This window comes from Mustela putorius, unplaced genomic scaffold (assembly GCF_011764305.1).
Source record: "Mustela putorius furo isolate JIRA1106 unplaced genomic scaffold, ASM1176430v1.1 tig00003859_pilon_pilon_pilon, whole genome shotgun sequence".
Classification (NCBI taxonomy): domain Eukaryota; kingdom Metazoa; phylum Chordata; class Mammalia; order Carnivora; family Mustelidae; genus Mustela; species Mustela putorius.
Genome location: NW_025422011.1, coordinates 29,901,879 through 29,925,826, shown reverse-complemented (window position 1 = coordinate 29,925,826; position 23,948 = coordinate 29,901,879). Strand labels below are relative to the sequence as shown.

At 46.6% G+C, this 23,948-nt stretch overlaps 1 protein-coding gene across 14 annotated transcripts in view; it reads left to right on the top strand.

Annotated features, from left to right (window-relative positions):
• The first annotated feature begins 225 nt into the window (after positions 1-225).
• TEAD1 (TEA domain transcription factor 1) overlaps positions 226-23,948 on the top strand; it is a 261,179-nt gene continuing 237,456 nt past the window's right edge. For 9 of the 14 annotated variants that reach the window (XM_045065804.1, XM_045065801.1, XM_045065809.1 and 6 more), the window contains exons 1-2: positions 507-616; positions 1,235-1,381. The gene's annotated coding sequence lies outside the window, so the exon portion shown is untranslated. Of the gene's footprint in view, positions 617-1,234; positions 1,382-8,497; positions 8,596-23,948 lie in introns of all 14 variants that reach the window. The other 5 variants (XM_045065808.1, XM_045065807.1, XM_045065805.1 and 2 more) reach the window with 2 other exon arrangements.

The window sequence follows — 23,948 nt, the reverse complement described above, 5'->3', positions numbered from 1 at the left end:
GACTCCGCCCCGCCGTCCCTGCGGGGGGAGCCCGTGCCCCAACCGCAAGTCGGCCCAGCCGGGTCCGCCCCGAATCCCCATGACGTCACCGGCGGCGGCAGGCCCCGCCCCCGGCCCCGGGCGGCAGGCCGCATGACGTCACCGAGGCCCCACCCCTCCGGAGCGAGTTCGGTCCTGGCGTTCATTTCATTCCTGTCCTCATTCCGAACATTCTTAGCATCGCTCGCGCCGCGCCGCGCCGCCCGAGCCGAGCCGAGCCTCTGCAGCCGCCGCCGCGGCCCCGCCGCCCGCCGCGGCGCCCACCAAGCACTTTGCAGACTCGCTTCCACCCTGCGGGCCAGTCCGCGCGGCGGGGCCCGGGCCCGGGGCGGCCGCGTCCGGGGACAGGCCATGCAGTGAAGCCCCCCCACCCCGACCGCCTTTGCCTGGAGCCGCGGGCAGTAGCCCAGTGCGCCCAGCCGGCCCCGGGGCAGGAGCGGTGCTAGGCAGGGGTGGGGTGGCCCGGCCCGGGAACCGGGAGCCGGGGAGGGAGCCGGGCACCGAGCTGCGGGCGGGGGAAGCGGCGCCGAAGTTTGCCTCGGACTCGCCGGGCGCTGCGGCGGCTCCCTTCGCCGAGGTAAGTTGGCGCGCGGGGTGATGCTGGGTGCGGGCGGCGCACCGGGCGCCCGGGGGCGGGGGGCCGGCGGCGCGTCCGGCTCGGGCCGCTCTTTCTCTGCGGGCTCCGCTTTGTGTGCGGCGGGCGGGCACGCGGAGGGCCGGGGCCGGGCCCCGCGCCCCCTTCAAGGTGAGCGGCCGGGCGCCGCCGCGCGAGTTGCCGGGACGCCAAGTTGGGCCGCGCGCTGCGGAGCCCGCGCGGCAACAGGCGGTCCCCGGCGGCGACCCTGGAGGCGCCCGGCCGGCCGCGCCGCGCCCCCCGCGCCCCCCGCGCTCCCAGCGCCTGCCCGCTCGCCCGCACGCGCGCACACGCACACACCCTCACAAGCTCAGCCGGTTATCACGGTTTGCTCGGGGAAGTCAGAAGTTCGCAGCGGGCGCGGGCGGGGAGAGCCGCCGGCGCCGCCTCGGAGCCCGGAGCCTGCTCCCCCCCCCCCCCGCCGCCGCCGCCCCCACCGGGCCCCCGGGCGCCCGGGCCCCCAGAGGCCTGCCCGGGGTCCGCGCCGACTCGTGCTGCTGGCGGGGGTTCGCTCCTTCTCAAAGATGAAAGAAGGCACGGTCGCCTTTGCCGCTTCTCCAGGACTGTTGCTGCTGCCGCCGCCGCCACTTCATTGCACATTCAAGTGGAAAATTTTCAGGAGTCAGCAGAAACATTGTGTCCAAAAAAGACTGAGTCGCAGTTACCACCAAACCCTGGAGGAGACTCTCCCTGGAAAACTTCCCTTCGGTAGGAAATACTGGGGGATTTGTTTGTTTATTGGAAGAGAAATGATCCCCAGGAGAGGAGAAAATCAGGGTGTCCTTCTAGTCTTTGTTCGTAGCAGCAACACTGTTTTCAAAAGTCCAGAGGCCGGCTTTCAAGAAAGTTCAACTTCCAGGAGTTTCTTTTTTCTAAAATGCATTTGTGTGTGTGTGTGTGTGTGTGTGTGTGTGTGTGTGTATTTCTTTCTTTTTTTTTTTTTAAACTGAAGCAACATTTTAAATGAGTTGAAAACAATGGAGGGCTCACACTTCCCTTATTCTTCTCCCACGAAAATAAATAAAATCCAGATCATAATTTTCTTTGCTTTTTAATTGTCTTTCTTTTTAAAGATTTATTTAAAGTTGAATGGTGTCACTGTATAAAAATATTTATGAAACAATGAAATAGCAGCCACCAGCATTTCTCAGGAGGCTTGTTAACTTCTCAGAAGCAAGTGGCTGCCTGTGATTTGCAGAAATGAAAATTGACCTCAGTAAGCACTGGAAACTTAGAGACAGATGATGTTCCAGGAGCGGGTAATGTAAAAAGGCCTGTTTTAAAAACAGTGCCTTGGAGGGAGCCCAGGTCCTGGGACAGAAAGGTCTGCAAAACCTATCAGATTTCAAAATGGTTAAACAAAATTTTAAATGCTACAGATTCTGCAAAGGAGCAGAACACTAAAACATTTCAGGGCAACTGCATGTTTCTTCCTCCCCACCCTCCTTGATTGTTTCTGGAAGTTTTGGTGGTCTGATCGCTTGTGGTGTGCTGGGTTCCTGCAGGTGGTTACCTGAGTAGACTGATCCCTTTTAGGAGCCTGGGATCTGCCTGCATTGTCAGAACAGGCAGTGAGTGGGCTCCTTTCTCTGCAGTCTGCAGTGGCCTTTACTGGTGTGTCCTGCCGGGGGCTTCTCTGCCAGGGTACTCTGAGGCAGTGCTTAGGGAACATATCTTAGGCTGTGCCCGTGCTTCGTCCTTTCACTATCGGGTCTGCCCTTTTGTAAATATCAGGATCTTCGGGGCCAGGCTCAGATCTAACTTTGCTTAAGAATCTTTCTTCTTCAGAAGGAAATAGTAGAACTAATTACAAAGTGACTCAGGAAAGACAAATGGATTTAGTTGAACCTTTGTCAACAGCGAGGTTTTGAATCGTTGATTATTTTTGGGGGGGGGAGGCTTACTTTTCTAATCTCACTATTTCCATAAATGGTCACAGATATTTTTGTTTAGTATTTCTTTGTATGTACAACTTGGTATTGAGCTCTCAGGTTTCAGATTTTAAACAGAGTTTGTAATTCTTTTATTTGTTGTTGGCATAAAAAAATGAGCTGATAAGCTGTATTCATTACTGAATTCTTGCTGATGGTATAAAAGTGCCAGTGTAGACCATTTTATTTTACTTATCATTATTATTATTTGGTTTGCAGTTTTAGGGGAATATTAGAATATATATATATATATATATTTTTACAATTTTGAGACAAAACCAATGTGACACTTTGCCTTGACAGTAAGATTTGAAAAAACAGAGGAAAGAATCTTTGTATAGATTCCACCTCTCAAGTGATCTTTCATGGAGTAACAAATAGAACTCCATCCAGAGACCATGCTTGAGAGATTTATGGAGTTTATTGGGTTGTGTGTGTGTGTGGTGTGTGTTTTTCTTTTTCCTTTTCCCAAAACATAAACCAGGACTCACCACGACATGTACTTAATGAGATTTAATTTAAAGAGGGATGGCAACCTAGTTTAGTTTGAGCCAGATTGAAGCAAATTTCTCACGGAGAGGCGGAGAGGTGCTTCCTTGCATTGTGGTACAATGTGTGCCTAGGCCCCAGCAGCAAACTAATTATATGTCAAGGCAGGTTTTGGGCGGGGTGGAGGGTGGGGGGGGACGGGAGGGAGGGGGAGAAGGGGAGAGCGACACTGTGGGGGATGTCAGCTTCTTTCAGCTTCTTCCCTTTTCACTCTACCTCTCTTACAGCAGGAATTACGTATTCAGACTCTCACTTTGGAGGACTAATGTCTCCTCATATTAAGAACAAGGACAAGCAAGTCATAATGAAAAGGGTGTTCGGGGTTTTTTGCTGCTTATGCTAAAGTCCTTCAGTAACAGTTTTGAGTTCTGACACTGCAGCTCAGCAGTATTAGAGGGCATTTCTCAGTGGGAAAATCTGAGAAGAATATACTTGCTGTGGATCGTCCGTTTCCAGATCATATCTGTTTTATCTTCAGTGGAAAAGTATGTACCAGGAGCAGTTGGAGAATGTTGAGCTCAGATGTTAGCTAGGCCTTTGAAGAAATGAGCTGTGCCATGAACAATATTTTTAAGGTTTCTTGTTTTAGAACGGGTTGATCTCTCGTGTGTGGTGGTCACACCAGAGCCTCTGCATCTGTGGGATTATTTTTTTTTCTCTAATCTCATGTACTATTATGTGTTAATTGTGAGCATAATTATACTGCCTGCAAATGAAAATCGTGGTGCTTTATCGCTCAAAAGGTTGGTGCAAATGACTGCGTTTAGGAGCCAGCATGTGTAAAAATGACCGTGTTCACGTGCAGACAGTAGGTAGATAGCATTTTTAAGCTTGTATTTTAGGCACGTTGTCTTATTCCCAATAAAGAGATTGCGAAAGAGTAAAAATGCTGCCGAGTGAAAGCTGGGCCTAGGGGTTGGATCCACTTACTGGTAAAACTTTGTAGGTCTGTTTTTTCCAAAGACCGAGGACAACGGGCCAGAGCAGGTGTCCGGCCGTCTCAGCAGTGGTGCAGGGAAATCAGAGCCCACCTTTCTGTCCATAAAGGTGTGTACTGCACTTCCTCCTTAGTGGTCAGAGACTGCAACGGCAGCAAGGGCTAGTGTCCTACTTCTGACCTCAGCAAAAAAAAAAAAAAAGTACTGTAAGCTTCTTGCCCTTTAGCAAACTTGGGCTCTGCTGCTGGGCTATTGGGGACTGACTGTTTTTCTTATTTTTTCTTATTTTATCGGTAGAAGCCGCAGATGACGCTGTGGTATTTAAAGGTGGCTCAGTGGGTTAAGCCGCTGCCTTCGGCTCAGGTCATGATCTCAGGGTCCTGGGATCGAGTCCCGCATCGGGCTCTCTGCTCCGCAGGGAACCTGCTTCCTCCTCTCTCTCTCTCTGCCTGCCTCTCTGCCTACTTGTGATCTCTCTCTGTCAAATAAATAAATAAAATCTTTAAAAAAAAAAATGAGATCCCAAATCATGTTTGAACAGTATCAGTGATATATTTTATTCTTTCACCTTCACAAAGGTGATAAAATCAAGTAATTCAGGTCCGTGCTAAGCCCTTAATGTTTCAGGGTTGGGCGTTTTGACAAATACAAGCTTCGTGCCCCTGGCATTGCAATGACTGCATACTTCCCGAGATCTGGGAAGTTTGGGCCTTCCCTCTGCTGGGATAATTTGTGGAATGCTGGAATATTTGGATCTAAATATCTGGAGTGTTTGTGTGTGTGTTTGTATTTTGTCTCAAAGCTGTGAGGTACTGAGAGTCCCCAGCGTGTAAAAGTTCTCATCATCAGCTTCTTTGACCCTGTCCCATGTCGGAACTTAAGAGTTGAAATAAGAGTTGAAATTCAGCCATCTCCTCAGAGAGATTCCGCTCTCCTCTCCTGGTGTGGACTAAGAGAATTTTGGAATATGTATTTTCACTTTAGTGAAAGCAAATGGGATGCCCTGAAGCGTGGTTTTCGAGGATGATATTTCTTGAAGGGTGGGTCCCACTCCGCTCTTAAGTGCTGTCCACTGGCTTTTTGCATGGTTGGGAGGATTCTCAGAAAAGAGTTTCCATAGCCTGAGAGTCCTAGCTAACTGTGAAACCACTGGCCTCTCTTCTGATTGGAAGGGGGAGGGGGATCTTAGAGGCGGTCTTTCCTACTCTTGGGGCAAGCCAAGGGAAGTCTCCATCCTGGCTGTATTCTGCCCCCCGCACTCCGCATATTTACCATACCCATCAATATTTACTATCGTGATGTAATGCTTTCTGCTCTTTTTCATGTTAGTTTTTAAGGCTCTGCCCTAGGATTTCATTAGCAGTTTTAGTTTGAAGAACAGGGCCCAGCATTGGAAAATGGGTTTAAAAGAAAAAAAGTGGCTTACTAATGAACAAGTTAAGCACCACCATCGTCTCCAGTGGGGAATTCTGGTTGCTTTTAGGCATCTGACAGATTTAGATGTATGTGTACAGTGACTGAAACACTATTGACTGGGAATATACAACAATGACGAGTGCTGTTGTTTTTACTGATATATAAACTGAAAAACTGCTGCTAATGGTGGGAAATGTTAATTATGTGAGAACATATTGAACTTATATTCTCTGGCATGAACTTTTAAAAAAAATGCATGAACTGCGCTGCTTTTTTATAGGCACAGCTTTCTAATTATCATAATTCAGTTCAGCTCCGCTCTTGGATGGAGTTCAAGTGCAATCTCAATTTAACTTGAAAGGAGGGTTTTTTTTTTGGTGTTTTTTTTTTTTTTAAACTGAGAATGTTTAAGAAAATTTGAAAAGTTCATCCAAGAATATTGTCTGCTAAGGTGTTGGTAATGGGGGGGGGTGAAATGAATGCCTTTTTATAATAGTTAACTAGATCTGAATGTTAGATTGACTTTTTTTTTTGCTTTGCACTGTATCCAAACCTGCATCTTGTACATTTTTGCATAACCAGATGCTCTGCGTTGCTGAGTTCTCTTTGAAAACCAGTTATCTTTTCCCTAATAGTAAACTAAATAAATGAATATTTTATTACCATTAATGGTACAATCTCCGTAAAGACAGGATCCTCTTTAGAGGGCAGAATAGAAAGCAATAAATGCAGAAACCTTATGAATTCATTCAGGACAACCCACTATTAATCTTGGAATACCAACCAAGCCTTTAGAAGGTGATCTCCTCATTTGTTCGACTTTACATCTTAACTTGATGGCACTCTGTGACAGGAGTCGTCTTTGACAGCATTCATGCCACTGCCTTCTGTCCTTTAAATTTTCTCCGACCTTCGTGCCTTTTCCAAGAAAAAAAAAGTTAATGAAGGCCAGGAGCCAAATCCTCTGTGGAATCAGTTTTAATTGGAAGAAAGAACAACTTCAGCTGGACCTTCCGACTTTCGTCCGGTCTGACTTCTGCTGAAATGCAAAGAGAGCCCGCAGAAACCAAATGACTTCATTTGCTCTGGCACTCAAGAGCCGAATTCACTTCCACCGTGGTGAAATAAAAGGAGCCAAGTGTTTTAAATAGCCACTCCCCGAGGCCCGCCCGCCGGAGTGTTTGGAGAAAAGCGCATTGTCTGCTTGCCGCTCTCGCTGGGAGCCGGCCGGACCCGCCCTCCCCCACCAGGCAGCTCCCTTGCCTGAGCTGACATCTGGTTTTCTCTGTTCACCTGATGCATACCTGCCTGCGTGCGCACGCGTGTGTACAAACACACACACACACACACATCGCGGGCAAGCGTGTGTCCTGTAGGTAGCGCGTGGAAGGCGTGTTGTGTTTCAAATCCCTCCCGGGATCGGGGGGTGGGGGGAGCCACAAGGCTAATAGCACAAAATAAAATGTAAACACAGCAGCCGCCGCACATGCCGCTGCTGCTGGGTTTCTGTGGGCCGGTGCTCTGGGTAGGCGTGCCTATTGTTGTGGCCGCAACAGGCGGCAGAAGTTGGGGCACCATATGGCGGATGTGGGCCTCAGATAAGCTGTCTGGTAATTTAGCTTATCAATAGCATTTTGATATGCTTCATTTTCAGATCACCCATCACTGCGGCTGGGGATGTCCTGGGGGCTAACTGATTGCAAACCATTGAAACCATTGTGAGCCTTGCTTCCTTTGGTGGAATCTCTTTCAACCCATTCTCCTGGGCTGCCTTTTCATCTCAAAGCCTTTGGGAGACCGTGGTGGGTAGAGTTAGAAAGAACCCCATCAGCTGAGGGGATGGGCAGCTCTGTCCTGAAATCTGGAATGCTCAGCAAAGACCTCAGCAAGTATTTTCATAGTGAACAAAAACAGAAAACAAGCTACCTGATAGCATTTTTTTTTTTTTAAATATAGGCAGAGTTGAGAAATTCCCGTAATTCAAAATCTGCCTTTGTTTTAAACACTGGAGAGATAAGATAAGGCTGCTATTGTTCATTCTTATTTTGATAAAAGGTTTCTAGTTTTGTTGTGCTTTCAAAATACCTCCCTAATTTCCTTTCACCTTTGTGTTTTACCTTAATCCTAAAATATAAAATTGATTGATGTCTATATAACTGGAAACTAGGGAAAGAGCCCTCTGTGATTTGGAGGCCGGAAGCATCTTCCTTTATGACTTGGATTGTTAAAGAGGGACATACTTCTAGAACACTTCTACTCAGGTGTCTGGTGAAGCTGAAGGAAAACTATTCTGGTGGGGAACCAGCTGAGGGACTCTTTCCTGAGTGGCTGGAACCAGCTCAGGGATTCTGCACACAGTAGGTGGCTCCATGGGGATTTGTGCTTATCAGATGTGTGAATCTTCTTCAGCAAATCCATGTGTCCCCAGTTCCTGCCAGGCCCTGGGGGAAGAAGCCGGGGTCAGACCTGCTGTCCCTATCCCAGCCCACCGTGCCTGGGTGTTCTTGCTCACCTTTCCAGGCACTTCACTTTCCCCACATTTTGACTGCCGGGTTTGTAATGCACTGTGCACAGACCTTTTGTGTGGCTAATTCAGGATGATTCTGACTCAAATCCAGGTCAGCTACTTTCCACGCCTGCCCGGGGGAGCCTCTGCTGCGCCCGGGTTCCCACCTGAGCACCTGCACTGCAGCCTCCACAGATCTTTCAACAGCCTGGACGTACCCCTGGAGATTTAGGAGGGCTGGGCCGCGTGCAGAGTTTCTGTATTTTTAAGAGTTCGGCGATGGTGTCTGCCTCTGGTTGGGAACCCTTGCTCAAGCCAGAGCCAGTCAGTCTAAATTTGGTCATCCCTCCTAACTCCGAATGGGATTTTTCTCCCCCCTGTATTTGTGAACAAATACTACATCTTTATGGAATTCACTAAGATGGACTTGGTTGGTTTTAAAAATACAGCCATACACAGAGAAGGTTGTACCTTTCTATTGCAGGAAAAGCAATAAAATGAACAGAGCCATCTTCCCCCTGTTTGGCAATCATCTGTCACACCTTGGGAGCATAGCCGTTGATTCCAGATGTGATTATAGAGGTGAGGTGTGTGTCAGGCTTGCCGGCAAGGGGTTTGAGGGACTAATTCTTGTCTGGCTGCTTGCAGAGATGGTTTCACTTCCCGGGTAGTGAGGCTGCTCACAGAGCCCTTCAGGTGGTACCCCTTGATGTAGCAGGGTGGGGGGATGGGAGGGGTGATCCTGATGGCGTCCAGGAGAAGAGCCTGCTGCTTTTCATTCCTTTCCCCCCTCTTCCTTGCACCACGGGCACTTTGAAATCCATATGCTCCCGGTTTTTTGTAGAATTGCTGCTTGCCTCTGGTGGTTCAAACATGTACAGGTGCTACCTGGAGCTAGGGATTTGGTGATCGACCAAAGGTTGATAGAATGGTGATCAGTGAACACCCCCGAGAAGTTTGTAGTTCGACAAGGGAAACCGGCCTGTGAAGAGGTCATCAGCGTCCAGTGGGGAGGCTGTATGTTCTGTACTTCCGTGCATTCTGAGATGCAACTTTCTGTATATTTGAAGTTGGGACATGTCCTGCCATCGTAGCTGGCTGGGCAGTGGTCACAGTCTGGAACAGGTGCGGGAGAGGAAGAGAATCCCTGGGCCCGATCCGGGGCATTCCTGAGGATGCTCTTGATGCTGCCAGGGCTCTTGGAACAAGGGTGAGAGTATATAGAAAAGCATGGGTGTTGATCTGGCTCTGAGAAATTGTTTTGGGTATACCTTACCCAATTTATTTTGCTTATTGTTTTCCTTTTTAGGTGCAGGATTGACATATGCTTTAAAAAAAAAAAAGGTACCTTGTTTATGAAATTAGATTTTTTGAGTGATGGAGCGGCATCCTGGCATGGTTTGTTTCACAGCAATAGTTTTTAGAAACAAAATCATGTTGCATTTTACAACCATTGGTGTGTTCAGAGTTGATGAAATGTTAGAGAACCATGTTTGCATCTCTATCCAAAAAAATTTGTGCGATTTTACTTTATTGACAGGGGTTGTTTTGAGGGAGTGGTTTGGGAAGGGACTTTTATTTTTTTAAGCATGTGTTGTTTTTAGGAGCATGAATTTCCTTGTGTAGCATCAGAATAAAGGGAAAATAAGACGGTCGTCTAAGTGCTCTTGATAATAGCCAAACAGCTGTGTTGCTCAGGGATAGGGATTAAGGAAAACTTTGCAGAGAAATGGGTGTTGGAGTTGGGTCGTAGGGAAAGGGTTTTATTTATTTATTTTTTGCCAGATGCCATTTTGGGAGTAGTGCGGAACTAAGTCATTAAAAAACAAATGACCGCCTGGTGGCGGGTATTATGGAGGGCACTGGGTGTGGTACATAAACGATGAATTCTGGAACACCGAAAAGAAATTAAAAAAAAAAAATTAAAACAAAACCAAAAACAAATGACCCCCCCCCCCTAGAAACACTCTAGAGCGGTGACCTCAACCCTCAAAACAGCTATGGAAAAGGTTTATTGCTGGTCATGAGCCTCTGTAGATCTGAAACTTGGATGTGAGCAATTAATTGAAAGAAGCAGAAGGAACTGGTTGATAAGGTGAAGGGGGGAGTGGTTTTCTGATTCTGGTTTGGAAAAAGGCAGGATAATACTGTAGTTTTAAAGACCCAGGTTTGGAGTAGGACACTCCTTAGCTGGACTCACGGCTCAGTCACTTTCTGGTTTTGTGGCCTTGGACAAATTGCCCTCTGAGCCCTGGTGCCCTCATCTCTGAAGTTCAGTAGAATGCCTCCTGTATGCCTGACATATAATACATGCCCAGGAAATAGCAATTTCTTTTTTTTTTTTTTCTTTTAAAAATGTTATTTAGTTGTGTGTATGTGAGATAGAACAAATAGGCAGGGGAAAAGGGCAGAGGGAGAGGGAGAAGCAGTTCCCTGCTGAACAGGGAGCCTGATGTGGACTTGATCCCAGGACTGTGAGATCGGGACTTGAGCTGAGGGCCGATGCTTAACCGACTGAGCCACCCAGGTGCCCCCCAAAATAGAATTTCAGATGTTACCTTGAATGCCAGGTCTTCACAGATTTCCTGCCAGGTCAGCCTGGACAGTGACTCTTGAGGGACACCCAAGGCTGAGGCAGAGTTACTTAGAAGAGCTGGGCTTCAGGTCTTCAGACAGATGGATTTAAATCCGTGAGTGGCTGATGTGTCCCATGAAGTCCGGGACCATTAATCACTTTGTACCATAATTCCTCTATTCATAAGTGATGGAGGAAACCCATCAGTAACTATATAATATGTGAGGTCATTCTCTGCCGAGTGATTGTATGAATTAAATGGAAATGCTTCCGAAGGTGGGTAGCATAGTGCACCTTTGTCCACCAGAAAGGAAACCTCTTCCCTTAAATTCCTTTTTTTTTTTAAGATTTTATCTATTTGAGAGAGCAAGGAAAACTGAGGGGGAGAGGCAGAGGCAGAGGGAGAAGCACACTCCCCATGAGCAGGGAGTCTGATGCTTGGCTTGATCCCAGGACCCTGAGATCATGACCCCATCTGAAGGCAGCTGTGTAACCGACTGAGCCACCCAGGTGCCCTTCTTCCTTAGATTCTTGCTTGGAAGCCACGCCCCTAACTTTGGCATTGGGTTCTAAGAAGTTCTCTAAGATGGTTGTATGCAACTCCTCTTTTCACAGAGAAACTATCCTTGTGGCCCTCGAGCTGCTGAGGAAACATTAAGAAACCATCCCGGGAGTTTGAGGTTGGATCAAGCTTCTGGTGTGAGGAAATAAGAGAGTTATCTCTCCCCCTACTTTTGCTGCCCCCATTGCATTTTTGTTCTTTAAGTTAATTTTTTAAAATAGGGTCTGTCCCCAGCATGGAGCCCAATGAAGCGTTTGAACTCACAACCCTGAGATCAAGACCTGAGCTGAGATCGAGAGGCGGACACCCAACTGACCCACCCACTTTCCTTTGCACTTTTATTTTATTTTACTTTCTTTAGTATTATTTTATTTTTTTAAACTTTCTTTAGTATTTTATTTAATTTATTTTTTTAGAGTAGGTCCCACTGGGGCTTGAACTTAGGACCCTGAAGTCAAGAGTGCATGCTCTACCTACTGAGTCAGCTAGCCAGCCACCCCCCCCCCCCCCCCCCCCCCCCCCCCCCCCCCGCCCCGTGCACTTTTTAATACCTGTTTGGGTGCAGGCTGCTTAACTTCTCTGCTCTGTTTCCACATCTGGAAAAGGGAGCTGATGCTACCTACTCTGAAGGGTTGTGGGAAAGTTTAGGTAAGAGCTAGCTCAGTAGGCTACAGGTGTGACAGCTGCTAGACCTCCCCAGGCCATCCTGGTCATCTCAGTGCTCCAGGCTCTGAGATGAAATCTTTGACCCTTGTATTAGACTCCTTTCTGTGGACCTTAAATATATTTCAAATGATTCACACTGTGTGAATGGCAGCCCATCCATTCTTTTGCTAGTGTGTTTGCATAGTGAAGAGGATGTTGGTTAATCCAAGATGAGCGTCTCTTTGGGTTAGCACCCAGGTAGGCCCAGGATAGATGAGCTGGGTCTCTTCTGGAGGCTAGTGGGTTGTAACCTGTGTTTTCAGAGTCGTCTGCCCAAAGCTGGTCAGCTACACTTGAACAGGGTGTGTCCATGTCCCCATATTTTTTGACTGGGGCCACTCCCAGGGACAGGTCTGAGCAGGCAGGGCTACTTTGTGTGAGCCAGGGCTGGGGACCACCTGCATTTTATGGACTTATCTGCTGGTCTCTTAACCAGGTTCCACGGAACTGTGTGTGAGTGAATCTGATTTTCTAGCCTTTAAATTAAGAATTAAGATGAAAGATGTTAAGAGAGATGAGTGGACATGGCGGGAGGGATGAAGGCTTTTGGAGGTAGGCAGGCAGAGCCTTGAGGAGTGGAGAGAGGCATAGTTTAAAACCACTCACAACCTGTGACTCTACTAAAAGCCACTGAATTATATAATTTTAAGGGGTAGATTTTATGGTATGTGACTTGTATCTCATAGAATCAGTGTGGCACCGAATCCAGTGAATCACACTGAACAACGTACGCACTGTGACACCCCTCCAACATTTGTTTTGCTGATCAGATGATTAAGGTTGATATGCAGAGTGATGTCCTAATACGGGTTTTTTTTTTTTTTGTCCTAATACAGGTTTACATTTCTGCTTGTTTCCTGCTTTTAGTGAGGGGCCTATAGGTACCCATCAGAAATGTCTACGGCGGAAGATTGCTTTTACTTTTAGAAATAGGGACTTCAGGGGCACCTGGGTGGCTCAGTGGGTTAAAGCCTCTGCCTTCAGCTCAGGTCATGGTCTCAGGGTCCTGGGATCCAGCTCCGCATGGGGCTTTTGGCTCAGCAGGGAGCCTGCTTCCTCCCTCTCTGCCTACTTGTGATCACTGTCTGTCAAATAAATAAAATCTTTAAAAAAAAAAAAGAAAGAAAGAAAGAGGGACTTGAGTAATGCAGAATGATCTGCCTCTCAGTGATGAATGCTGACTATGTTAGCTGCCCATATGGCTTACACTTAAGCCATCCTAGACCTCAATAAATACCAGCAAGGAAAAACTGGGAGATAAGGTGGTGAAGAGACCCGGAAGGTACCTGTGGCCCAAAGTCCAGTATCGAATCTGCTTTGTAAATTGACTTAAGAGGGGAAAGAAAAGAACCCCGAGTCAGGCTAATGTATACCCCAAGTTTCAGCTTCTGCTCTGGCCAGTTTTTTCTTAATCGTAGCTTAATTGTAGCTTGGTCTTGCTCCTGTGTCCTCCCAGATGCTCCCTGTCTTCCGCATAATAACTGTTTGTGGCAGCTTTTATCCACTGGTATTTTGTAAAGGGTCGTCCTCTTCCGTTCCTTGTGGCTGTGTGCGTGCTTGCCTTTCCCTTCCTGCTCCTTGTATCTGAACAGCAGCTAATAGCACCCTCTTTCCTCTCCAGTGCCCCAGCTTGGACGATAAACTATACAGTCATTGTACTATTAGGAAACTATTGAGGAAACTGGATAACCTCCTTTACTTAAGCAGAATGGAGGTAAAATCTTTGGGCAGGCGGTCTTTGTGGCTAGGGCTTGAGTTCCTGATTCTGGAAGGTGTGTCCCCAGGCTGTTTCGGAGAGCAGAGCCTCAGCCACGGAGGAGCTTTTTCCTCTAAACCTGTGCTACTTTTAACCAAATTGCTTCAAACCCTCTGCTCTAATGCAGATCAATTCATGATGTATTTAAAAAAAAAAAAAAGTGACCATTCATCGGAATGATTCAGCGTTGGTTCATTTCCGTTTTAGACTAGCAAAGTTTAATTGAGAAGTTTTCCCCAGTGGAATTCTGAAAGGTTTCTATTGTGTGAAATTCGGGGATTTCAGATTATATTTTAGGACTTGTGGTCTCAGTGCTCTTGACAGTCTTCGGTTTCAGGCTTGGTTCTCCTTGTTCTTTGGGACACTGTGGGATCATGTCCTATGATGAATCTAAATCTATTAGGCAGAGAAAGTAGCATGGAATTCAAGGAATTTTAGTCCTTTACTTAGAACTGAAAGTAATTATAACAACCCTGCTCAGTTCCAGGTGGTGGTTTCGACACCATTATTTATTTAGTTACTGTATCCCGAGCTTCATGCAGTTAACCTCGGGCAGGTGTTCAGTGCCCTGCAGTGTCTTCCAGGTCTGGCCATTGTTGTTGAGCTCTGAGGACTGTTTCCTCCTTGGGGCAGTTCATAGGGAGAAGGCCCCTCTGGAGGGTCCTCCAGAGGCCAGGGTCCAGGTCCCTCCACTTGGCAGCTGTGTAGAAGAGAAGGCTTGGTTGGACAGCCCCTGGCATTGGTTTTTGGTTTTCCCTGTGCCCTTGGGCAGGCAAGTCACTTGAAAAGCTTTCCTTTCCCTCAGGGAGGCTGATGCTGGGCCCCCTGTCCCCCAGTCCGCTTTTGAGCTGACCTTTAGATTAAAGAGATAAAATGTGAGAGCCAAGGCAGAAACGTCTGGAGAACCGCCTTTTTTTTTTTTTAAAGATTTTATTTATTTATATGACAGAGAGAAATCACAAGTAGATGTGGGGCAGGCAGAGAGAGAGAGAGAGAGAGGGAAGCAGGCTCCCTGCTGAGCAGAGAGCCCGATGCCAGACTCGATCCCAGGACCCTGAGATCATGACCTGAGCTGAAGGCAGCTGCTTAAAACCACTGAGCCACCCCAGGAGCCCTGGAGAACCGCATCTTTATCGGAGTCCTTCCTTCCCCTGCCCCCCATACTCCCCTTCCACAGACAGGGTTTAGGGAGGAGGAGCAGTACTGCTGAGTCCCCTCCATCACTCACTTCTGGTTGCCCATCCCCAGGCTACTCCATAGAATTTGGTAAGTAAGGGAGACTGCCCAGGTTCTGTCTTTAGCCCATTCTTCAGCATTACTTCATCTAAACCCAAGAGCTCCATTTGTGGTTGAAGGAAGTGAAGCCCCGAGAGGTCACACAGCTGGTGTAATGCGTCCCAGGATCAGCATTTGAAGCCAGCTCCTAGATCTGGTGGCTCCACAGCTGCCAGGCCAAGAAGATGGTGAATTAAGTCACCTATCAGGCTTTATTATTATGGCATTTGAATGGAATTGTGATAGATTACAACACTGAAAACCAAGGTCAGCTTTCCCTTACTTGGTATATTTGTGTAGAAATGGTAGGCAGTAACTTTGTTTTGTGTTCTTGGTGATCTCTTTTACTCTGACTTCCAAACAAGCCTGTGGCTAAGGTCCTAAAATCTTGGGTGTGACTTGGTCAAGCTTTCAATCAGGGGATTGTCTCACTTTCATTTTGTCTTCTTGAGAAGGGGCAAGAGGCATCTCTGCCCCCCTTGTTTTCAGCCCTCTAAAGACTGGGAGGACCCAGTACTCTGCCCCTCTCAGACTGGGTATACTGGCCATTGAAAATGAGAGGGTAAGGCTCCTGGGGGCTGGACTGATGCCATCTCCTTTATGCATGTGTATGGTGTATGTGAAGATGAAGCTGGTATGGTTGGAAACCTGGGTTGATAACCCATTTAGGGGTGTGGGTTGTGTGTGTGTGTGTGTATGTATGTATGTGTAGGGAGGGTGATGCTTTTTGAAAGCCTGGGACTGGACCTGCCAGTTTCTCTGGTTTTTCTCTGGAATGTGCTCTGTTGGCAGACTGTCAGAAGAAGCCAGGCTTCCCCCGCCCCCCATGAAGGCCTAGATATGGAAATGGCCTCCTGCTGGGGTAGGCTTTAAGCAGATGACCTTGACTTCACTCCTAGATAGTACGGGGTGCTTGGGGACCTGGGAAGATGGGATTAATTCCCTCCCTCCCCTGCCCAGGCTACCGCCCAGGTAACCTGGTGGAAAATATGCCTTAGGCTGTGATACAGGGTGAGCAGTAGAGAGGGCTGAGAGGAAGAAAGGCCTAACGGGCTTGCTCAGAGCCCTTAATAATCAGGCCTCCGAAAAAGACATTAGGGTTTTCAAAATGGGAGTGCTAATGGGGTTGCTACCCATCTTAGGCATCTTGGCTGGTTTTTAATGAGAGTGGGCTGGTTGAGACTCTTACTCCTGTTCCCCTGGTTGTGGTGACTCTGATCCAAAAGGGTAAGTTGGAGCCACTGATTGGCCAGTTTCTGGGACATGTGCTCTCGTCTTTCCCTCTTTCCCAGTCTACTGGTTTGCTTCCTTCTTCATACCTTTCCCCATGCCTTTTGGATACTTCTGCTCTTGGCCATTTTGGCCTTGCCCTGACTTTTGTACAGTTCTCTGTAGTGTTTGGTATATTTAGCAAAGTAGCCTAACAGCTTGGCTTTGACATCAGACCCTGGTTCCATAGCTTCCATTCTTGCTTTTACTGTGCATGTGATCTTAAGTAAATTATTTTGTTTCCTCATCTGAAAAATACAATAGTAATATGATAAAGTGAAAATGGTGAAATAATGGTGAATGGCCCACAGTGAGCTTTGCCATGTTGTCTCCCCCAGCTGGTTCGTAGTCCCTGGTTTTTTTTCTGCCTCCAGCTCATGCCGCCCCTCCCTGTTTTTGAGGGCTTTGTCCCAGGCGGGATGGCCCTGTCTGATGGGAGCTCATTTATTTGCTTTTCCATCTTCCTCTATTGGGTTTAGTTTTAAGCTTTTTCCCAGCTTCCACTCTTTTTTTTTTTTTTTTTAAGATTTTATTTATTTATTTGACAGAGAGAGATCACAAGTAGGCAGAGAGGCAGGCAGAGAGAGAGAGAGAGAGGAGGAAGCAGGCTCCCTGCTGAGCAGAGAGCCCGATGCGGGACTCGATCCCAGGACCCTGAGATCATGACCTGAGCCGAAGGCAGTGGCTTAACCCACTGAGCCACCCAAGCGCCCCTGCTTTCACATTTTTACACACAAGACACACATATGCACACATGTGTGTGGCTGGACTCTTCCCCCTTTCATCCTCTGTTCTTATCATCCCCCTTTTATTCTCTGCTTTTATTACTATGAGATCTTAGAGAGACTGCCCCTACAGTTTTCTGAATTTCACCAAAAATGGTCATCAGAAAAGCACCACTTTTTGATTCTGTGGCCTTTAACACTGGAGAGCATCTTCAGGCTTCTGGACTTAAGAGCACTCTCAAGAGTTGTTACTCTTTTGAAAAGACTTAATGAATTCTCATTCTCATGTTTATGAATGTGTAGAATTACACACATTTCTTCTAAGTATCTCTTTGACCTTGGGCAACCTCTTTAAACTTTTGAACCTCAGTGCCCTTACCTGTAAAATGGACCTGGTTGTGTCTTCCTCCTGGATTATAGCAAGGGTTAGCACAGTGCTGGCAGAGAAGGTAGTGTCCCATAAGTCACCATCACTAGGTAGTCACCACCTCTGGGTGATTGCTGTCACCCAGTAGCTAAAATTAGAATGCCAAGGACCTCTTCCTGGAGCAGCTCTCTGTGTGAGGGAGGGGGACAAGAACAGTATCTTAGATTTTATTTGAGATCTTCAACATTTTTATTATGAAAAAATTCAGTACAATAGAGGGCAGTGGACTTCCCATGTCCCGTCATCCCTCAGCAATGGTCATCAACTCCTGGCCATTTTTGTTTCTTCTAAACCCCTGGCTCATCTCCCACTGGATTTTTGTTCTGAAGCAATCCCAGATGTCATACCATTTCATCTGTAAAGTTTCCAGTAAGTGCTTAAAAACTAAGACTCTTTAAAAAAAATACTAACTGTATGGGCACCTGGGTGGCTCAGTGGGTTAAACCGCTGCCTTCGGCTCAGGTCATGATCTCAGGGTCCTGGGATCAAGTCCCGCATCGGGCTCTCTGCTCAGCAGGGAGCCTACTTCCTCCTCTCTCTCTCTGCCTGCCTCTCTGCCTACTTGTGATCTCCCTCTGTCAAATAAATAAATAAAATCTTAAAAAAAAAAAACTAACTGTAATATCAGCATCATAACATTTTAATAATAATCCCTTAATATAAAATATCTATAAAAGTAACCTTTCAGATTTCCTTGAGTGTCTCGTCATTGTTTACCCACAGTTGGATTCGTTGAAATCCAGGTCCGGACAAGATCCACAGGTTCTGTTTGGTGACTGTGTCTCTCAAAACTCGTTAGAGACCTCCTTTCCCTCCTTTATTTTCCCTTTGCAGGTGGTTTGTTACAAAAGCCTCACTGTGTCTCTCTTGAGTTCCTTTCTTTCTGGATTTTGCATCCTCAGGGTGCCATGGATCGTGTTCCACTGTCCTCTGTAATTCCCACAAATGGGAATTTACATCTACAAGCTCAACCTGGTTCAGGTTCAGTGTTTTTGTTGGTGGGTTGGTGTTTTTGTTTTTGTTTTTGAGAGGAATATTTCATAACTAGTATTTACACGAGAGGCACCACTAGAGGCATGTAATCATAATGCACAGTTGTCTCTTTCTTTGTAATACTAATAGCCGTTGGTTTATGCTCTCGGCCCTTAATGCATGATTTCTTACGGGCTCTGTACACTGGTAATATTCCAGTCCTCTTGATCTTTCTTCATTTATTAGCTGGTAGACTCTTACAGAGAGAAATGTGCTCATTGTTTATTTGGATTTGGATAACTTGGTGTATAGTTTGTACAGGAGACGCTGGTTTCAGTTTTGTCTTTTTTTGTTTTGAGTATCATGCAATCGTAGATTTTAAATTATTGGATGTTTTGAATACATTATAGTTTCTCTTACTGATACTCAAATTGTATCATCTTTGGCCACGAGGAGTTTCTTCAGTGGGCTCCTTTGTCCTTTTGATGTTACCTGGATAGTTTTTTTTTTTTTTTTTTACTTGGATAGTTTTTGATAGCTTTCTGCTACCCAGTCTCTTCCTGTGTATTCTTGACTTAGAATGAACCATTTCTGCTGGGATTTTGGTTCCTTGTAGTGGAAAATGGTATCTCAAGGCCAAGTCCGAGCACTAGGCTCTCTGCCTAACCCCCACCTCCCACACCCCTCCACCTTCTTCAGAAATGGATCCCACCTTCCAGGTCAACGTGTTGACCCACGGTAAATCCTTTCCTTGTGCTCTGGTACCGTGTTGGCTTCGTTGGCTGTCATTCGCCACTTCTGTGCCCTTGCTTGTCATCTTGTCCTTTTCTCCCCTAAGAAAAAAGGCTAAGCCAAAGAATTCCACGGGGACAGTTCGTGGTTTGACACTCATGGTGAAGGCCAAAGCTCACATTAATTTAGGTTTCACAGAAGACTTCAGTTAGTGCCATTGGTCATGTCTACCTAGTAGTTTGTTCTGCTCCTTGTTTAAATAACCAGAAGGTGAGAAATTCCTGGTCTTATTACCTCTCTAAGCCATTCATATGGCAGGCTATGTTTTGAGGAGATGGTTGGGGTCATTTACACACATCTGTTTGAATAAATACTCCTTGAACTAAGTTCTGTACCTTCCTTTCTTGAAGTGTTTAAGATAGAATATATTTAATCTCTCAGTCATTTAAAGAATTTATCACTAATACATTATTTTTTATAAGCAAAAAAAACCCCATTAAAGCTTTGTGGTTTTAGGCAGATTTGTTCTGTGGAGTCCTTAGAGCACAGCAAGTGTGGTGCTGTTGTGGGAACACCATAATAAGCCTCTAAGCCTAAAATAAGTTCTTTTTTCTTTAACAGGTCTGCTGTTAGAGGTATTTTTAGTAATTCCTATCTTTGTTTCTTGGAAATTGTTTTGATACCCATGGTGGTTCATTGCAGAATATGCACTTAGGGAAGAAGTAATGACTAAAAAAAAAAAATTAAAAGCTCATTTTAAGGAAGAAGCTATATGGCTCTCAGAGGGTCCATTCAGGCCTGGAGTTTCAGCTTCAGTAATACTTTTTTTTGTTTTGTTGATGAAACAAAGCCATGAGCATTCACAACCCAGCGAAAACGGCCTCACAACAGAATGAGTGAGGAGTCCTGAGATTGTCATCACTTATGACCTCCCTGAGAAATTAACCAGCATCCTGGTCTGTGAAATTTTGGATACTCACTTAGTAACTAATGGCCGGCCCTCCCTGCATTTTATTTTTTCTTTCTTTCTTTCTTTCTCTCTCTCTTTCTTTTTAAAGGCAGTGTGCTTCATTTAATGGTTCCTCTGTATTAAAGCAAAGCATTTAATCCTCTGTATTTAAAGCAAAGCATTGTAGGGGTTCATCCCCTCCCCCTTCGTGGGCACAGAGAGAGGGCAAGGAGCCCTGTAATTCACAGGCAGGCCGGGCCTCTGTGCCCCGAGGTAAACTCAGTTTCACAAAGGGAATTTTCATTGTGGTCCTGTGGCTCCCTGACACAGTGGAGGCTTCAGGAGGCAAGTGGTAAACGCTACCAAAGTAAAAGCTGGACCGGGGCCACTGACGTCATGTCAGTAAATCTGCTGGAGGAGCCCTGCCCGAGCAGTGCCTGCCAGCCGGCCCCTGCACTTTGGCCTCGCCTGGTCCACTGTTCTCACTGTTTCCTCCACCCCCCACCCCCCCCAACCAGCCTCCATTGTTGTTTTCCTTTTCCTCTGTGCTCTGGGCCGGTGTTGAAACCCGTAAACTCTTGGAAAGCCATCCCTGGAGCTGGTCCTGTGTTTGATGCCCTCCGCCGGGGGGAAGGGGAAGCCCAAGGATGGGTGGGCAGGGGAGGCTCGAGAAGGGCTCCTCGATGATGGACAGATCTGTGGGGACCTCGTGGGAAGCAGCCAGAGGCTCCGGCTCCTGACTCTTTACTTTTAAAGTGCGTTTAGAGAGCTTTGCTCTTCAGTACTGGGCGCATGTGTGCATGCGGGCCCATCCCCATTCGTCCGCTTGTGCGAGCGTGTGTGCGTGTGTGTGGTGGGATGGAGAGAGTCATGTTCCAGGTGGAGGACAGTAGAAGTCCTGAAGTGCAGTGTTCTGGAGAGGGTGATTTAAGAGAATGAGTTCCACTGGGAGTCTTTCAGTGCCCACTACTCATTGGTCCGCTAACTGAACTCTCCCTGGTTTGCAACTCTAACAGATCTAGAGCCACATGCTTCTTCACATCTTGGGTATTTAGAGGCACAACCCCAGATGCGCCTGAATTAAAATACTGCTGTGCTAAATCTATTTTTACATCGAGGGGAATGACATCTAAAAATAAACCTTATCCCACCTGTTACCCACTTTTGGGAAGTTTGAATGTGGTCAAGTCACAGCCCACAGACCAGGCTTTTGATCATGGCTTCAAATGGGGTGTCCAAATATCCCTTTTCCTGCCGTTGGCATGCTGTTTGATTTTATTAACCATTGCCATCCTGTTTTTTTATTTTGCTGTGAACATTCATTTGCAAATAAGAGTGAAGCCTAAGTTCAGGTTGGGTTTGAAGTCCCTAAGTCTTAGGGTCAGAAACATATTAAAAGCAGTATCTTATCCATGAATCATTAGATGAGTCAGTTCCTGAAACCACTACAAGCCTCATAGTTCTTGGCTACAAGCAAAAGCAGGAAATCCAGGCTTCAATAACTTCCTTTCCCGGTCCTGGCTGGAGTCGCATTGGTGGTTAGGTTCTGCTGTCTGCCTTTGTAAGCGGTAGGAAGATGTATGTCTGAGGAACAAAGGCACTCGAGTCAATTTACTGAAACTGTTTATAATTTGTGGTCTTGATCTGAATGTGAGGCTGCACTGGCATACCCTGCTCGGGCCGTTCAGCTCTGCACACTACTCCCGGGAAGGCGGTGGGCTGGGTCCCTCAAACGGCCCCAGAAAATGCAAGGTGAAAAATGCAAGGTGAATGTGGCCGGGAGCTCTGACGTTCCAGTGAATGCCCCAGCGTGTGGGCACGGACACAGGCAGGAGGCAGAAAGCTCTGGAGCCCATATGCACAGCTGAAGAAGTATCAACTTCTTTTGTTCTCTTGGTTAAGAGAGAGGGAGGGCAGAGGGAGGGAGGGAGGGAGGGGAGAATGAGAGGAGAGAGAGGGAAAGAGAAGGAGAGAGAGAGAGAGAGGAGAGGAGAGAACACATCCATGCCAGCCCCCCCCCCCCCCCCCAGCTCTGGCTTGTCTCTTACTGTTTTCTTGCAAATTTACTTCCTTATAAGCAGGGTCTTGTTTTTTCTTTTCTTTTCTTTTCTTTTAATTCCTTTTGCAACGTTTCAGGCCAGTCTTACTGACTTCAAAATCAGCTTGGTAACTATTTTATTTAATACTTGAAAAAGTAAGGGAGAAGCATGAAGTGCTGAGCTCCCAGTGTAGTGGGTCCACTGAACCTCGAGTGTCTCCTCTTTAATGAGCAGCCTCTGACTTGTCTGTGTTCCTCTGTCTCTCCCCATGGGGCCCCTGCTCACTGCCGCTTTAGGCTTTGCTTGTGGCTTCATGGACTTTTTCGATTTTGAAAAAAAAATTAAACTCGAGTGTGATGCGTTTTCCTTTACCCACTCCTCTGTTCCTTTCCTACGCTAATTGGTGTTAGCTGGCTGTGAGAAAATGGGACTGAACTTGGACTTTTTTCCCCACTGGGTATATATGGAACCACTGGAAGTTCTGATAGAAGTCTAAAAATAGAGTGGGAAGGCAAACCCTGTGAAAGAGATAAGGAAAAAGGAGGAGGAAGAGTGAAGTGATGGGCAGTCACGTCAGGACGCCGTCTCTTAAGTTGAGCTCGCTTCTAATGCATAGCCGGCAATGACTCAGAAAGGTCCAGTTCTGTTGCAGCCTTTGTAAAGGATAAAATAAAAGCAAATGCAAAAGTTTGCCTGCCTTGTTAATGAAGCCGGGCTGATTCAGAGCACAGATAGGCTGGTGAGCGCCACTTTGTTCTTACTTGTAATCATTTGTGTTTTGTGTCTAGGTAATTTCTCTGTTCACCCTCCGTCTAGACTGAGAGGTTCGGATGAGCTGTTGAGAAAGTTAGGCTCATTTTGACTTTAGAGGTTTGATAGTCATGATATCAGACTTGAGTTCTCCAGATTTCAGGCTTGTAAACAGAACAAAATGAGACCCTTAGTCCTAGGTGAGTTTGTTAGGAAATCACTGAAAATACATTCCTCTTATTGACTTGGGAAGAGTTACTGTCTAAACTTGGAGGAGACTTTTCCTTATGCTGTCAGAGGTTACTTTTATTTGTCCTTCATTGATCTGAGAGTTAACCTCTTTTTAATGTAGATTTCAGGCCGGGAGTATAGGCTGAAGCTGGATTGCTTACCTTCCCTGGACCAAGTTGTTCAAGGCACCAGGGATTGATTCATTAATTAAAATCAATGTAAATGGATTTGTAAGCCTCCTGTAACAGATTATCTTATTAGCAACCACACAGAGCAGCCTGTGATCGGTGAGGAATGTGTTTGTTGCCCTAGGTGAAAGAGACCCCGACTGATGGACTCTTTGGGGCTACTTTGTGAGAAGCCCGGTGGCTTTTGTGTGGAAGGAGGGAGCCTTGCTTTAACCTTTATACCGAACCCTCTCTTCCTATGGAAAATTACTCTTAGTACATTTGCCCCAGAAAGCTTCCGCTCTGTGTTGAGTGTGTTCCGTGTCTCCCGGCGATGGCTACATCTCTCTCCCGCCTTTTGCATTCATGATCTCAAGGACGTTTTCATGTATTGGCCAGCTTTTGCCTGTTTCCAGGCAAGATTCCTGCTGAGAAGGAAGAACCAGAAATGAATTCCCATTTGATAACAACAAAATGCTTTTTTTCCCTTGACCCAAGCAACCAACAAGCTACAGAAAAGACAATTATCTGTTATTTGAGGATCTGGCTGTACAGCTGTGCTCCCTTGGAGTGAGGATTAAGAAGACAAGATGGTACCTTTGGAAAACCTTGTGGCTTTAACAAAGGTCAGAGTTGATTCAGCTATCATTGGTATCGTTATTTTTTGTAACAGTGCCGGGCAGGTAGATATCCTTTACAGTTAGACCAGCTTGCCCACCTCCTCTGTGATGTTCTGATCAAGGGCGGTGGGGGTGGGGTGGGGAGGTGGGGGTGTTGGGGAGCGGAAACGGACATCTCACC